General features: G+C 36.8%; 1 long non-coding RNA gene across 1 annotated transcript; it reads left to right on the plus strand.

Moving 5' to 3' along the window:
* Positions 1-5,306: 5,306 nt before the first annotated feature.
* Positions 5,307-9,225, plus strand: LOC129424131 (uncharacterized). The gene is made up of 3 exons (XR_008637970.2): positions 5,307-5,584; positions 8,753-8,841; positions 8,965-9,225. It is a non-coding gene; the product is annotated as an uncharacterized lncRNA (long non-coding RNA).
* Positions 9,226-15,796: the final 6,571 nt, after the last annotated feature.

Genomic DNA, 15,796 nt, shown 5'->3' on the forward strand with positions numbered 1-15,796 from the left:
GTAATTTAAAGATAAACTGAGCTTTAATATGTATATAAAATCTTAATCATACAATTATCGCTGTCTCAACGTGATTTTCGGGAGTATGTTGAGTTTCGCGTTCAACACTCGATAGCTAATGTGCTAACATTCTTCTGTTCACCACAAGTGGTACGTAGTGTTTTTATTGTAGTTTTTATTTTTTGTATTTAAATATTTGTTTAGCCTGCACAGGTGCACCAGACAATACTTTTGCGAGGACAGGATCTTCTGCTGTCTATATCACTGTGCCTACTGTAAATAAAAATTAACACGAGCTCTGAAATCATGCAGTTCAACAAAAAGGTATGTGTGTGTGAATTAAATATTTTAATTATACTGTGTGTGATAAACATCATGTTTGTTGAACCTTTCTGTTTGTGCATGTCATAGTAATTTCTTCCTTGCATTTAAAACTAAAACATATTGTTTATTTAATATTTTCTTGTGTTGTGAAACCTTTGGGATGTCTGAATTTAAACTATCTGTTGTTATAATAGTTTTTCTACGTAACATTACTTATGACAAGTTAAAAACATGTATATAAATACTCTTTATGTTGTGCTCTTGAGCAAGGTGATTCATCACAAAAGCTGTTTATATGCAATGCACTGTACAAAACATGTAAACAAGACAATGATGCTAATTTATTCTTTCAATGTTTTAGATTTTATCATCATCAAGCCTGGTCTCAAGTGCAGACGATCCCACATGTTCACTGCTGTACATCAGCATTTTAAAATGTGTAAAAATCCAGCCTCTGGACAACCTCCTATTGGCTGCAGCACCACCTTCATCCCCAGCATCAGCATCCCCAACTTTATATCCCCTCGACATTGGAACATGTCTGTACTGATTTTGAGGTACAGCTTTTTAACTTCTTGCTTGTAAACTTGTTTAAATATCTTTATGGAGTATTAAGAAAGAACAAAGTACACAGTTGTCACAAATAACCCACTGAGGGTCAGTTAAGTAAACCAAGTACACGTTTTTAACAAAACTGTAAACAAACAGAAAGACTTAACTTAAAAAAAAATCAATCCCTAGATGTGACAGCTATATACTGTATTAATTGTATATAGTCTAATTGTATTGTCTATAATTAACAGGGTGCCCCTCTACAGCAAGGAGGAATTGATTGTGGGGTATTTATGTTGGTGGTAAGTGGTCTTTTATTTGCTGTACACCTATCTCTGTGTACTAAACACAGCATTTGTTAATAACTGCCACACAACCCTTTTGAGTGGGGGGGGGTGAAAAGTTGATTTGCACTTCAAATGAATATAACTCTGGCATTTTTTGAGCTAGAAGCCTAATCTTGGTCTTGTTTTTGTTATGACCTAGTTTCTTTCTCTCTCTTTCTCTACATTCTTTTACACATACACACACATTCACTCACTCATTAGCCGCTCTCTTTACCTACAGCCGCAGCTGTTTCCACTCTCTCCTCTCTCCACCTGTCTCTCATCTTCTCTCATTAACTTTGGCTTTATCTATCGTGCTCTGCCTTTGTCTCATTGTCAGATTGTTAATTCAGTGTGAACTCGTATTACAAGCTGAGCTGTTCCCTCTCTCTTACCGGGGACCACGCCTTCTAGGGGTAGACTCTATTCTCTGTCGGCTCCTGAACGGGAGGCGCTAGAGAATTATCTTTCTGATTCACTTAGTGCGGGTACCATTGTTCCGTCGTCTTCTCCCGCTGGTGCGGGGGTTTTCTTCGTAAAGAAGAAAGACGAATCGCTCCGTCCCTGCATAGATTATCGAGGGCTGAATGACATCACTGTTAAGAATCGCTATCCTTTGCCATTGATGTCTTCAGCCTTCGAGATCCTGCCGGGAGCTAAGATTTTTACCAAGCTCGATCTCCGCAACGCATACCATTTGGTGCGTATTAAAGAGGGAGACGAGTGGAAGACCGCCTTTAACACGCCCCTCGGTCATTTTGAATATCGGGTCCTCCCTTTCGGTCTAGTCAACGCCCCCTCCGTGTTTCAGGCTCTTGTCAATGATGTTTTCCGTGACATGCTTAACATTTTTGTGTTTGTCTATATTGACGACATACTAATTTTCTCCCCGTCTCTCCAAGTTCATGTCCAGCATGTACGCCGCGTTCTTCAACGCTTACGAGAGAACCGGCTATTTGTCAAAGCAGAGAAGCGTTCGTTTCACGTATCTTCGGTCACGTTTCTGGGTTCAGTAATCTCGGCAGAGGGGATTAGTATGGATCCTTCTAAGGTTCGCGTCTCGTTACAACGCTTCATTGGTTTTGCAAATTTTTATCGCCGCTTTATCCGAAACTTTAGTCAGGTAGCCGCCCCTCTCACCGCTCTAACATCTGTCAAGTCACGCTTTGAATGGTCAGAATCCGCTCAAAGGGCTTTTGATCATTTAAAGTCTCTTTTCACTACCGCACCAATTCTTATTACGCCTGATGTCACAAGACAGTTCATCGTCGAGGTTGATGCATCTGAGGTAGGGGTGGGTGCTGTTCTATCACAGCGATCTGCAGCTGATGGAAAGATCCACCCGTGCGCCTATTATTCCCATCGTCTTTCGCCTGCGGAACGTAATTACGATGTCGGCAACCGGGAGCTGCTCGCCATACGCTTAGCGCTTGGCGAGTGGCGACATTGGTTGGAGGGTTCTTCTATTCCCTTTATTGTTTGGACCGACCATCGTAATTTAGAATATATCCGCTCCGCTAAGAGATTAAATGCGCGTCAGGCTCGTTGGGCATTATTTTTCACGCACTTTGATTTTTCTATCTCTTACCGCCCCGGTTCTAAGAACGTTAAACCGGATGCATTGTCTCGGCTCTTTGATTCCTCGACCCCCTCCACGTCACAGAAGGAAATTATTTCTCCAGGTCTCGTGGTGGGGGCCGCAGGGTGGGGAATCGAGGGACAGGTTAAGCGCTCATTATCTCGCGTTGCCGTGCCACGAAATTACCCTAAAGGCTTACTCTTTGTTCCGGTGCCCACACGCTTGGCTGTCCTCCAATGGGGACACGCTTCTAAATTATCTGCTCATCCCGGTGTTCGGGGCACACTTGCGGCGATCCGCCAGCGTTTTTGGTGGTCTACCTTAGATCGCGATGCTCGCCGTTTTATTGCTTCGTGTGCCGTTTGTGCTCAGACTAAGGCTGGTAATGCCCCGCCAGCGGGTCTGCTTCGTCCGTTACCCGTACCCACTCGCCCATGGTCTCACATCGTGCTCGACTTTATCACCGGTCTTCCCTCGTCAGATGGTAACACGGTCATTTTGACGGTGGTTGATCGGTTTTCTAAGTCTGCACACTTTATACCGCTCACTAAACTCCCCTCTGCCAAGGAGACCGCCCAGATTGTTGTCAATCATGTATTCAAATTACATGGTCTACCCTCTGAAGTAGTTTCTGACAGAGGACCACAATTTTCCTCTCTATTCTGGAGAGAGTTTTGTCGCCTCATTGGTGCCACTGCCAATCTCTCGTCGGGCTCTTCACCTAGACCGGCTGCCCTGTGAAGCCTTGCTGCCACTTTTGTTTTTCTCTGCCACAGAGGACTATTAAGTAGACCTTTTGCCAGCCATCTGGATATTTTTCTGTTCATCAGAGTTTGTGTTGATGCCGTTATTTTGCCTGTGGTCAGCTTCATTAAACTGAGAACATTTATCTGCTAATTCCTGCATTTGAGTCCTTCATTTCCACAACAGTTTTAAAGAAGACAATTTAAGGTTCTTCACTGAAGTGTCTGGAGGTGTTAAATGTTGAACAGAAAAAAATTATAGCAGTTAAAATGTATGTTTAATAATTAAAAATAATGCAGTATATGTTACATTTATAAATGAAAGTATAAAAAAGTAAATGTTTCAAAAAAGAAATAATGTAAACTTGAAGCCATACGTCTCAAGTAGTTGTGATCCAAATTTCAAGTTAAAATCACAAAAAATGTGGTTTGTGTCACTAGTCGTTTTACCAACAAAGGCCACTAGGTGTCAACGGTTTGCTGCATACTCTTGTCACAATTTATTCAATTACTCTCACTGCATTATTATTACTGCTAAAATGTTTTAAAATATGAAAACTACATTCGTAGAGCTTTCCAACAATATATAGTTTGCCAACATTTTTGAATATTTATAATAGGATATAAGGATATGAAAGTTTGTTTTGTGAATGTTTCCGGACGCGTGCTTATTCAAAGACGTGTTTCGGCTTACAAGCTCCAAGAGCTGAGGCAGCGCGTCTGTGGAGATATTGTGCAGGGGACGCATTTGTGTGGAGGATGCAGGGATAAACGGACGTCTGACTAAAGTGAGTGTTTCTATTTTCTGTGTTATACTAAGGTGGCATTTATGTACACAATATAGTTTTATATGTCTATATTGTGAAAGCAATGAGGCCGATATAACACAGATGTAATTACAGTAAACAAGAGACAAAAAGAAAATTGGTAAAACTAAATAAACATTTAAAATGCATACCCTTTAAGTACTTGAAAAGACATTTGTACTGCAGATCTGACACCTCACATTACTGTTTGAATAAGACTTTGCTACACACCAGACCAGAGTGTTATTGTGTGTAACACAATGTAACATCACTTTTAAAAGTAACTCATGATTGGTGTCTGTCAGAAACAGTGGTGGTGGCTAATTTCTTTGTTTTACTAACTTGCCATTTATGTACACAATAGCATATCTGAGCGGTGTTCCGATTAATGGGAGTGGCTTGCAGAGCTGTGCATTGTGGTGCATAGTGGGGGTTGTAGTTTTTCATACAAATGTGTTCTAAAGTCAAATAGGCACAAAATTCTACATTTATGTTACATTTCGACTACAAATATGACCCACTTTCCATAAAGATTAATGTTCCTATGGGTGAAATGGCCCTTTAAAAATCTGGAATCTCAGGGTGCAAAAAAATCTAAATATTAAGAAAATTGCCTTTAAAATTTTCCATTTTTGGTGACAATTGTGCTGCATTCACTCACCAAAATACATTTTTGGTATGTTTAACTCTCACGTGAAAGAGAAAGAACTCCGTGTATGTTTTAAAGATCGATTTTTGGCATCAAAGAAAATCAATAATTTTGACCCATACAATGTTTTGTTAGCTATTACCACAAAAATACCTGTGTGACTTGTTTTGTGGTCCAGGGTCACATATTTTTGATGTATTCCATTTTATCTTGTAGTGGGACCTTGTTATTATAAACAAGGTAAGGGATTAAAACACTGAACTTTGAATTGAAATATGAGGCTTATTTGTTGATTGTGATTTCTTTTATGATCTTTTACTGCAGCAAGAGGTGGGTCCTAATTATGCTGAGGTGACCATGCCCAGTGGCCCAGGTGAATGGCTAAATGATGAAATTGAAGGCCCTCTTGGATCCAAAAGAATATTTACTTCACTGGAGCCTGTTAGGCAAGACATTCAGTGATGCCGGGGTGGTCCCTTAATCCTCCAACACCAGAGCTGAGGAGGAGATGAAAAAGTATCTGGAAAAACCTCTCCATTATCACTCTCAGAAGACCCCCTCATCTGGTGGAGGAGCCATGAGACTGTCTTTCCCCTCCTGGCTAAGTTAGCTAAGAGCTATTCCCAGCTAATAATTTTACGTTATAAAAACGTTCCCAGAACGTCTTGCGAAAGTTTGGAAAACGTTTATTTTTTGACGTTCTTACAACGTTAAAAGCGTCCAGTTTTTTAGACGTGGTATTAACATTAATGTTTAGTTATAAGAACGTTATTCAAAACGTTTTTAGAAAGGATCAGTCTGTTGTTATATTAATGTTCTAATAACATTTTTGAAAACGTTATTGAAACGTTAAATTCACCATTATATTCATGTTCTCAGAACGTTTTTCTAACGTTCGTAACAGGTTATAAAAACATTGTTTAAACGTTCTTAGACAGTAAAAGCGTCCAATTTTTTAGACGTAGTATTAACGTTATTGTTTGGTTACAATAACGTTTTTAAAAACGTTTCTATAATGGTTCGGTTTGTGGTTATATTAATGTTCTAGGAACAAGTTTCAAAACGTTATTCAAACGTTCCATTCACCATGATATTAATGTTCTAAGAACATTTTTAAAACCGTTCTTGAAACCTTCCATTTGCCATTATATTAATGTTCTATGAACGTTTTTCTACCGTTTGTAATTGGTTACAAAAACACTAAGTTTAAACGTTCTTGGAACGTTAAAAGCGTCCAGTTTTTTAGACGTAGTATTAACGTTATTGTTTGGTTACAAGAACGTTTTTAAAAACGTTTCTAGAATGGTTCGGTTTGTTGTTATATTAATGTTCTAGGAAAGTGTAGAACGTTCTGCTAACAATGCAATTATAACGTTTTTAATGTTACTGTTTTAAGAATGTTACATTACATACATAATGGTAACGTCTTCAATGCTAGGGTGTGTAGAACGTTCTGCTAACAATGCAATTATAACGTTTTTAATGTTACTGTTTTAAGAATGTTACATTACATACACAATAGTAACGTTTCAAGGCTAGGGTGTGTAGAACGTTCTGTTAACAATGCAATTATAACGTTTTTAATGTTACTGTTTTAAGAATGTTACATTACATACACAATAGTAACGTCTTCAATGCTAGGGTGTGTAGAACGTTCTGCTAACAATGCAATTATAACGTTTTTAATGTTACCGTTTTAAGAACGTTACATTACATACACCATAGTAACGTTTTCAATGCTAGGGTGTGTAGAACTTTCTGCTAACAATGCAATTATAAAGTTTTTAATGTTACCGTTTTTAGAATGTTACATTACATACACAACAGTAACGTTTCAAGGCTAGGGTGTGTAGAACGTTCTGTTAACAATGCAATTATAACGTTTTTAATGTTACTGTTTTAAGAATGTTACATTACATACACAATAGTAACGTTTTCAAGGCTAGGGTGTGTAGAACGTTCTGCTAACAATGCAATTATAACGTTTTCAATGTTACTGTTTTAAGAATGTTACATTACATACACAATAGAAACGTTTTCAAGGCTAGGGTGTGTAGAACGTTCTGTTAACAATGCAATTATAAAGTTTTTAATGTTACTGTTTTAAGAATGTTACATTACATACACAATAATAACGTTTTCAAGGCTAGGGTGTGTAGAACGTTCTGCTAACAATGCAATTATAACGTTTTCAATGTTACTGTTTTAAGAACGTTACATTACATACACAATGGTAACGTTTTCAAGGCTAGGGTGTGTAGAACGTTCTGTTAACAATGCAATCACAACGTTTTCAATGCTACAGTTTTAAGAATGTTACATTACATACACAATAGTAACGTTTTCAAGGCTAGGGTGTGTAGAACGTTCCGCTAACAATGCAATTATAACGTTTTTAATTTTACTGTTTTAAGAACCTTACATTACATACACAATGGTAACGTTTTCAATGCTACAGTTTTAAGAATGTTACATGACATACACAATAGTAACGTTTTCAATGCTAGGGTGTGTAGAACGTTCTGCTAACAATGCAATTATAACGTTTTTAATGTTACTATTTTAAGAATGTTACATTACATACACAATGGTAACGTTTTCAATGCTACAGTTTTAAGAATTTACTATTGTGTATGTAATGTAACAGTTTTCATGGCTAAGGTGTGTAGAGCGTTCCACTAACAATGCAATAATAACGTTTTTAATGCTAACGTTTTAAGGACGTTTGTTAATTGCAGATAATGTTAGGGAAACGGTCTACTAATGTTATTGCAAGAACGTTTTTGGATAACTTTAGCAGAACCTTTAGAGAACGTTAGCCAAAGTTATGGGAACGTTCCCTGTTAGCTGGGTTTATGCATGCCTGGTACTAGCGTTGCGTCAGAGAGAGTGTTCTCAACTGCCGGAGACATAATAACTGCACAGCGGAGCATGCTCACTCCAGAACACGTAGACCAGCTTGTGTTTCTGCAAAAGAATTTACACATTCCAGCAAGTGGTGGACTATAATGTGGTTACACACACACATACGCATAAATGTTGATCCATTATGTGATTCTGATACATCACAGTTCTGTTGAATGGACTATATTGCCAGATTGCTAAAAAGAAGGGGCTTTATGAAGTTCAATGTGCCTAGTCAAGTTCACATTTCAACAGTTAACCTGTTAGCCTACAGCACTTTAAAGCTAAATGAAACTTGAAATGTATTTGAAAGCTGGCCAAAGCTTGGCACTTTGCACTTTTTGGTGGCAAGTTTTTATTTTTGCATGCAGACAAAGTAATATCAAACTACATTTAATTTGTTGTGTTTCTTTTCTTTAAAATTGTATATCTACTACAATCAATCGCATAGGAAAAAGCTAACTACATTTACATACTGTGAATCATTTTAAAAAATCGAGAATCGTTTTTAAATCGAAAATCGATTTTGAATCAAATCTTGAGGCTAAAAATCGGAAACGAATCGCAACATTTTCTGAATCGTGCACCCCTTGCTTTCTATCTCTAAAATAGTTAACTATATTGGGCATCCGCCATTTTGTAGTAGTGTCTGTATGAAACCTAAGTGAAGAACCCACACTGCATTGAGATTTTGAATGTACATGCGATGTACACTCACTAACTCAATATTTTCCCATGATACAACACGGGACGAACTTTAAATAACTTGTTTTGTCTTTATAGTAATAGCATCAGAACATTTTTAACTTCATTATGCTTTTAACCCTATAAGTATGTAATTTTTTGGTAAATTTATATTGTAATTACAGATGTTTACAAAGACTTAATTGTGAAGAGAGATGCTTTTAAGAAAGGAGAATATATCTGGGAGACCACCACACAGCAAACATCCGTAAAGGTTTTTGTTTCTCTTATCCTTCAGAATGATTGTACTGTTTAACAATAATAACTGCCTGCTTTTTTATTTTTCTCTTCTTTTTTTCTTTTTGGTGAAATGTTAAATATGAATGTTTGTTTTTAGATTGTACGTACATCACAAAGTACAGCTGATGTTGCAATGGGAGACAAACTCAAAAGAGACATCCAGAACTTACAAAAGAAAAAAGTACCACCAATAACATCTACTCCAGTGTCAGAGGATTCAGATAACACTGACATTGACATGTTCGGAAAAAACACAGAGAAGATCAAGGAAAAGAGTAAGCAATGTTTTAATTTTATTTTAATTACTTTTTGTACTCCTGTCTATCTCCCAATAAATTGGAAACGCTCTAACAATCAAGGCAACTTTGGATTTTTCCAGCTCAGTTTGAGAAATTTTAAATTCTGACTTAATGGAGCAAGGTTAGCCACCATTTTATTATAGAAGGAGATAATGCATGTTCTATGTTCTGTTCCTTCAATAAGACTGAAAACTAATAAAAAAAAAAATGTCAAAATCATTATTTTTTAATCAATCATTTTTTATTATCCTTCTATTTGCTCTTACATGCTTTTTTGTGTGTATTCCCTAAATCTTGGCAACAGAGGTGAATACTGAAGATTTTGCATGACCCATAGCGTCACAATAGACACAACAATTTGAAATCTTATAGTTGTAATTAGAGATGCCAACTTTCTCACTCTGATACCGGACAAAGGATGGCCTGCCGCAGCAGTGAGGATATGGTTTTGTGTATACAGTGTATTTAACCTGATAGCTTATCTCCTAATTAAATAATCATTTAATTCAATTCAATTTTATTTATATAGTGCTTTTCACAATTGTTAATTGTTTCAAAGCAGCTTTACATTAATAGATGTAGGAAAAGCATAGACAAGCGAGCGTAGTAGTAATATACATATACAGTAAAGTAGTAAGTTAAGCCAAAGATTGCGGACTCGCCAGGGGATGAAAAAAACCCCTAGGAGAAAAACCCTCCTGGCTAGTCCAGGGTGAAAACTCCTAGGAGGAGGAAAAACCCCTGAGAGAGATACATATATATTTATATATATAAATACTATCAAGGTATGTGAACGGGTAAGTGAATTAAACTGGTTCCGCTGGTGGTCATTGGTCAGGCTGGGCATCACGTTGAAGGATGATCAGTACACTCAAAAAATAGACATTTGGTTAAACATGATTCAGTCATGGACAGTGGTGCCACATGATTACACCACATTATCTTAACAACCCTGGATGATGTTAAATCTATTCTAAATACGTGTGTTTGTTTAACATGAACAAATGACTTTCATTAAACATGATTGAAATGTATTTATTTAACTTGAATGAATGTTTTTTTATATGTTCGTTTAACATGAACAAATGACTTTCATTTAACATGATTGAAATATATTAATTTAATTTGAATGAACGTTTTTTCATATGTTCGTTTAACATGAACAAATGACTTTCATTAAACACGATTGAAATGGATTTTTTTAATTTGAATGAACGTTTTTTTGACATGTTCGTTTAACATGAACAAATGACTTTCATTAAACATGATTGAAATGTATTTATTTAACTTGAATAAACGTTTTTTATATGTTCGTTTAACATAAACAAATGACTTTCGTTAAACATGATTGAAATGGATTTATTTAATTTGAATGAACGTTTTTTGTTGAATTTTAATTATTCGTGTTATCAGGGGCGTCATGCACCAATTGTTTTTTAAGGGGGCACAGTGTCAACAGCTCACAGAAATTTGTGCATACACAGACATCAAACAAAATATTATAGAGCTTTCAGTCTTTTCCATGGCACTTACATTTCTAACAATCTGAAAACCCCTGCTTTCATGCAAAAACCTCCAAAATAAGAGTGAAGACTAACTTTAATATCAAATACTATTCAATCGGAATAATGACACATTTGCATCATATTTACATCTGAAATGGCATGTTTTATTTAAGACTTAATGGCTTGTTTAATTGTGTCATTAATGCATTTTGCACAACAACTACATTATCATATAAAATTAATGTAATTTTAAATCCATAAAGTATATAAACAACGAAAATGACATAAGCTATAGCCACGGGATTGATTTTAATGTTCAATAATGATTTTAAAAAATATGTTTAGATAAAATTATTAGAGGAACGGATTTTTGCATTAAATTTTACCTCATGTGAGCATGTGAGATTCCGCGCCCGCGTGAACTTTGGCATTGTGCCAAGAAGATGAATCTCTACTAATATAACGTTGAGACGGTCACATTTAAAACCATACATTTTCTACACAGAGGAGGTTAACTGCACATTACCGTAAGTTACTGGGGCTTGGAAATGTTGTGAGCATTTCTAACACATTTTAATTCCTCAGATAGCCAAATGCAGCAGCAAGCCAGCAACAGCAGAGAGCTTGTGAGCGTGCCCAGACGCTGATGACGTCTGCGACTGCCCTGACTGCAGCCGTCAACATAAAAGTAATGTAACATGATCAAAACACTATCAAAACGGCGAAAATCTCAGAAAAGTGACAAGGATGCAGCACAGAATGTATAATATTGTGCATATTAAACAGATTAAAAGTCAAATAACAGATTAATGGACGCTTAGTTGATTTTGAGGTTGGATGCACCATCCATTGGCTCAAAAAAACCACGGGGGCATGTGCCCCCTCAGTTTGAATGGGCATGACGCCTCTGGGTGTTATCCTTATTTTAATTATTTATGTTAAGTCCAAATATTTACATCACTTTTAATAAATCCCTAATAGGGAGAGGGGGTGGTGTAGCTACAATATACAATAAAATATAAATAAAATATTACTTTGAATACAATAAAATATTCAAAGTAAACCATAAATCCAACCTAAAATTTAATTCGTTTGAAATAATACTGTTAAATATGGAAATATGGAAATAACTGATCGCAACAACAAACGACTTTCGTTCATTTTAGCTACCATATATAGGCCTCCAGGCCACCACACAGATTTTCTTAAAGAAATAGCAGACTTCCTATCTGAGCTTACAGTCACTGTAGATAAAGCTCTTATCGTTGGTGATTTTAATATCCATGTGGATAATCCAAAAGATGCATTAGGACGTGCGTTTATGGATGTTCTGAATTCTCTCGGCATTAAACAAAACGTGTCAGGGCCCACGCATACTCGTAATCACACACTAGACTTAATTCTGTCACTCGGACTAAATATTAATGACATCGAAATATCACCCCAGAGCGATGCCGTTTCAGACCATTACCTTGTGTCATGCACAATACTTCTAGATAGGACCGCTCAGTCTACAACATGCTACAGATTAGCCAGAACAATAATTTCCACCACTAAAGATAGCTTTATTAGCACTCTTCCAGACCTGTCCCAAATGAAACATGTAGCAGATAATCGTGAAGATCTAGATATTATAATAGAAAACCTGAACAACGTCTGCTCTAGCACGTTGGATGCCGTTGCTCCCATTCGAAAAAAGAGAATCAAAGAAAAACCGCCAGCTCCATGGTATGACCATCATACTGCAGCCCTTAAAAAAGTAGCTAGAAAAATGGAAAGAAACTACCGAAGCACAAAGTTAGAGGTATGGCGTTCAGCATGGAAAGAGAGTGTTCAACACTACAGACAGGCTATTAAAACTGCCAGATCTACCTATCTCAGTACGCTTATTAAAGAAAATCATAACAACCCTCGTTTTCTATTTAGCACAGTTGCGAAACTGACTAGAAACAAAGAACAAACAGAAACCAATAGTAAACTCCAACACAATAGTGACGACTTCATGAACTTCTTTACTAACAAAATTATGTTTATTGGGGAAAACATAGAAACTATGCAAGCAGCCATCACTCTACCCAATAGTACATTTTCCACTAGATTACCAAACGAACATCTTGAGTCATTTAATCCTACTACAATAGAAGAGCTCTCTAAACTAGTAACGTCATCCAAATCATCGTCCTGTATACTAGACCCCGTTCCCACAAAATTACTAAAAGAGGTATTTCATGTAGTGGCAGACACTGTACTTAATATCTTTAACTCATCTCTAGAATTAGGATACGTTCCAACAGCTTTCAAACTAGCAGTTATTAGACCGCTCATTAAAAAGCAAAACCTTGACCAGGGAGATCTTAATAACTTTAGACCAATCTCAAATCTACCTTTTCTTTCTAAAATATTAGAAAAAGTAGTGGCAAGCCAGCTACGCACATTCGTAGAAAATAATAATACATATGAAAAGTTCCAATCAGGATTCAGGCCCCACCATAGCACAGAGACAGCGCTGCTTAGAGTTACAAATGACCTCCTATTAACATCCGATCGTGGTGAAATCTCAATCCTTATATTACTAGACCTTAGTGCAGCCTTTGACACAATAGATCACACAATCTTACTCAATAGACTAGAAAACTATGTTGGCATCAGTGGTCAGGCGTTAGCCTGGTTCAGATCGTATCTAACCAATCGATATCACTTTGTTTATGTAAATGAGGAAGAGTCATATCACTCCCCCGTTAAATACGGCATACCTCAGGGATCAGTTCTAGGCCCTATCCTATTCTCGTTATATATGTTACCTCTAGGAGACATTATCAGGAAACATAACATAAGTTTTCACTGCTATGCGGATGATACCCAGCTTTACATCTCGTCGCATCCTAGCGAAACCCACCAGTTTTCTAAGGTAACAGACTGCATTAGTGATATTAGGGACTGGATGGCACAAAACTTTCTTATGCTAAACTCCAATAAAACAGAGATACTTATTATTGAACCGAATCGCTACAAACATAATATGTCAGATTACAAGTTGCCCATAGATGGCTGCACGGTGGTGCCATCTTCCACGGTTAAGAATTTAGGCGTAATGTTCGACAGCAATCTATCTTTTGATAGTCATATCGCCAACATCTGCCGCACAGCATTCTTCCATCTTAGAAATATCTCAAAAATACGCCATATGCTGTCTGCATCAGACGCAGAAAAGCTTATACATGCTTTTATGACCTCTAGAATAGACTATTGTAACTCGTTACTCGGGGGATGCCATGCAAATCAGGTAAACAAGCTACAGCTGGTTCAAAACGCCGCCGCAAGAGTGCTTACTCGATCTAAAAAGTATGACCACATCAGTCCAATTCTGGCATCTTTACACTGGCTACCAGTTAAATATCGTATACAATTTAAAATATTACTAATCACCTACAAAGCCTTAAATGGCCTAGCGCCTTCGTATATTAAAGAACTACTATCAGAATACAATCCATCACGTAAACTGCGCTCACAAAATTCTGTTCACTTAATTATCCCTAGAATATCAAAAGTGTCTAAAGGTGGTAGATCCTTTTCCTACTTAGCCCCTAAGCTCTGGAATGATTTACCAAACAATGTTCGAGTATCAGACACAGTCGATCAATTTAAATCTAAACTTAAGACATTCTTCTTTAACAAAGCATTCACATAAAATGTCCAGTAAATGTACATTTCCCGCAGTAGTTAGTTTGTCCAGAACAAAGCACTCACATACCTCATATGGGTAATATACTTATGCCGCAATAGTTAGCCTGTCTGGAACCGAGCCGACTTGAACCACTATAATGTTTGACACTTGCATTGCATGCGAACGGCCCCTACGCTAATAGAATTCTGTTTTTCTCTCCCTGTCTCGTCCTCAACCACGAGGACCATGAGACAAACAGACCCAGTTCCGGTTGCTGTGAAGATCATTGCATCACTGATCCACTGGCTCTCCTTCAACGTGATGACCAGCCGATGCCCGACCAACGACCACCGGCTAAACCAGTTTAATTCGCTTACCCGCCTCCTATCCCTACCGTTTCTATATATATATATATATATATAAATATATATTAATTCCTCCCAAGGGTTTTTGTCCTTCTAGGACTTTTTCCCATTGGGTTTTTTTTCCTAGAGGGTTTTTAATCCCAGGGAGAGTCAGCCAACTTTGGCTTAACTTAGCACTTTACAGTATACGTTACTTTATTAATATGCTCGCTTGTACGGTTTAACCGCTTTCTCTACTTCTTATATTATCTATTGATTTTCTGTGTTCTCCTCTACATCTTCTCATGTAAAGCTGCTTTGCAACAATTAACACTTGTGAAAAGCGCTATATAAATAAAATTGAATTGAATTGAATTGAATTTAATTAAAGATTTAATCAACTACATGTTATAAAATAATGAATATCAATGTTTCAGTAACTTTCAAGAATGACAGAAGCAGCAAACAATATGTAATAAAGCATTTTACTGTGAAATAGCTTACAAAATTTGCCATATTTTCATAAAACACTATAAACATTTTGGCTTACAAATGTATTTAAACAAATTTGATTAAAACACAGAAGCATGTTCCTTTAGACAGGAACTACTGAACCTGCTGCTTCTTTCTATTTGTCCATGACCACGTGCCCTTAAGGAAAGATCCCCATTAAGAACCAGTGGCGGAACTAGAATTTTTTTAATGGGGTGGCCAGGGGGTGGCCAAAGCTACTTTAGGGGGTCCATAGTCCATAAAAGAAAATGACATGTAACCATGTATCAAGAAAGTATAAATTAATCTTTTGATCGCATTAGATGTAAACATAATAAGGGTGAATTTTAAATCTTTCTACTGTATTTCTTACATCTGATTTACTGTCTGTTAAAGGCATTTACTCACCCTTATGTTGTTCTAAACCTGTATTTTATTTTAATAAACACAAAAGAAGATATTTTGATAAATGATGGTAAGCACACAATTAATGGTATATCCATTGAATTCCATTATGTTGTTTTTATTCCTACTATGGAAGTCAATGGTTAACAGCTGTGTGCATATACCATCATTTATCAAAATATCTTCTTTTGTGTTCATAAGAAAAAAGAAATTCGTACAG

The sequence above is a fragment of the Misgurnus anguillicaudatus genome, chromosome 9 (genome assembly GCF_027580225.2).
Source record: "Misgurnus anguillicaudatus chromosome 9, ASM2758022v2, whole genome shotgun sequence".
NCBI lineage: Eukaryota > Metazoa > Chordata > Actinopteri > Cypriniformes > Cobitidae > Misgurnus > Misgurnus anguillicaudatus.